At 44.4% G+C, this 2374-nt stretch overlaps 1 pseudogene; it reads left to right on the top strand.

The window, feature by feature from the left end:
- Positions 1 to 1565: 1565 nt before the first annotated feature.
- Positions 1566 to 1682, top strand: LOC130085953 (5S ribosomal RNA; annotated as a pseudogene).
- Positions 1683 to 2374: the final 692 nt, after the last annotated feature.

Below are 2374 nucleotides of genomic sequence, written 5' to 3'. Positions count from 1 at the left end.
GTATAATTTAAATGTATCCTGTGGTATTGTAGATACCATGGCAAATTAATATGGTAATGATTTATTTATTATTATGACTTAAAGTATGTGGACATCCAGTAACCTTTATTCATCCAGCATACTTTTTTTGTTTAAATCTAAAGCAACACACAAATGAAAGCACAGCACATACATTTAAATTAAAATCCACTGACAATGATAGGGAGTTGATCTTCCTTTTGCTTACATTCCTCTAGGAAGGTTTTCCAGTCTTTTGTAACATGGAAGCAGCATTTGCTTCCATTCAGACACAAGCGCATGAGTGAGCTCAGGCATGATATTGGGCGATGGGGTCTGGCTCGCAGTCACTGTTCCAGTTCATCCAATGTTTGTGTCTGTGCACTAGAGTCATCATATTATAGGACACACAGTAGATTGGGGCAACATCTTTCTGATTGTGTGTGCTTGTCTCTGTGTGTGTGTCGCCACCATGCTGCTCTGACCTGTGTGGCTCAGGGGTCAGCTTTAGAAAACAGAGTGTTTCATCCATCATACCACAAAGCTGACAGACCTAGTCCAGCCTTATCTAGGAGTCTGTCTCTCATCATCGCACCAAAAAAAATCAAAACAAAGAAGTCGAACAACTGCCTATTACATGACTGATCACTAGCCAAATAGGAAGTCATTGTTCTGAACCAATAAATCAGCCCATGAAAGCTTGCATGGCGTGAGGCTCGCTCGTCTCCCTCCAAGACTGACAAATGCGCCTTCAGTGAGAAAACAAGATGGATGAACTAGCAGTAATGACTTTGGACTGGCTGTGAGCATGTGCTCTCCGTTTTGGTGCCTCTTTTTCACACCAGAGTGTGTTAGGGATGTGCAAAGCTGACTGACCTGTCTCACATTTACAAAAAATTGCTCTCTCTTTCCTGAGAGGTGAATTTGGCTATAGCTTCGGATTCTGGGTGGTGAACTGAGTCACATTGACAGAGGCGTTTCATTTGGATGTTGCTTCATTTTAGTGTGAATGCCTGGTTCTTTTGGGCGGACAATTTTTACAGTGCAATGTATAACAGGATGAACCTTAAGACGGTGGATGTTTTAAGCAAAAATAAAGCCCATTTCTAGCTAGGAAAGATGCTAATAGAAGATTAGCATTTAACATTTAATATACTGTATATACTGTATATAAAACCTATTATCTATTTAAAAACAGGGTGGACATGTTATGTTTTACACTATCAGATAAGTGTTCTAAAAACTCTCGCTATAGTGCCTTAGAGGCAGCAACATCTCGGGTAGAATGGACCCTGACTCTAAGAGGCGAAGCCACCCTGTGCGCCCCATAGGCCAGACTTAAAGCATTTGAAATACAATGAGATATCGTCTGTTTGGAGGCAAGAAGTTGATCAGATTTACGCCACTGGCCTAAGCGGTGGATGTAAATATTAAGAGACCTGACTGGACCTGATGTTTCAAAGGATGGAGGAGTGAAGGCCTGAAGAACAACAAGATGAAACGGTAAAAAGGCATCTGAGGGACGTAATCTGGCCTAGGTTGCAAAATCACCTTTACCAGTGCAGGGGGCCAGCAGCCATATCACCCTGTAGCCCAAGACTGGTTGCCCTCTGAAGCTAAGCAGGGTTGAGCCTGGTTAGTACATGGATGGGAGACCTCCTGGGAAAACTAGGTTGCTGCTGGAAGTGGTGTTAGTGAGGCCAGCAGGGGGTGCTCACCCTGTGGTCTGTGAAGGTCCTAACGCCCCAGTATAGTGTTGGGGACATTATACTGTAACAAGCACACATCCTTCGGATGAGACGTTAAACCAAGGTCCTGACTCTCTGTGGTCATTAAAAATCCCATGGTAGGGCCTTGCCAATCATGGCCTCCTAATAATCCCCCTCCATTGAATTGGCTCTATCACTCTCTCTCTTCTCTCCTATAGCTGGTGTGTGGTGAGCGCACTGGGACCGTTGTACTGTGGCTGCCGTTGCATCATCCAAGTGGATGCTGTACACTGGTGGTGGTTAAGAAGAGATCCCCTGATATGATTGTAAAGTGCTTTGGGTGTACAGTAGTACCAACGCATTCTCATCCTTTGGCGTCATATAGGTGACGCCATATGACATTTCGTCGAAATCTTACGCACATGGCATCCTTTAGCGTCAATATAACACGCACTGTTATGGGTAGGTTTAGGTCTGGGGTAGGGTACGGTTATGACGCCTTGGGATCTGCGTCTCATATTCACGCTAAACGATGCCACGTGCGTTGGATTTAGACGAGCGTCACCTGTATGACGCCTTGGGTTCTGCGTCTCATATTGATGCTAAAGGATGCCATGTGCGTAAGATTTCAACGAAATGTCCAAAGCGTCACATGTATGACGCCAAAG

The sequence above is a fragment of the Rhinichthys klamathensis genome, unplaced genomic scaffold, assembly GCF_029890125.1.
Source record: "Rhinichthys klamathensis goyatoka isolate OS25496 unplaced genomic scaffold, OSU_Roscu_1.1 h1tg000090l_1, whole genome shotgun sequence".
Classification (NCBI taxonomy): Eukaryota; Metazoa; Chordata; class Actinopteri; order Cypriniformes; family Leuciscidae; genus Rhinichthys; species Rhinichthys klamathensis.
This window is presented reverse-complemented; position numbering and strand designations above follow the sequence as displayed.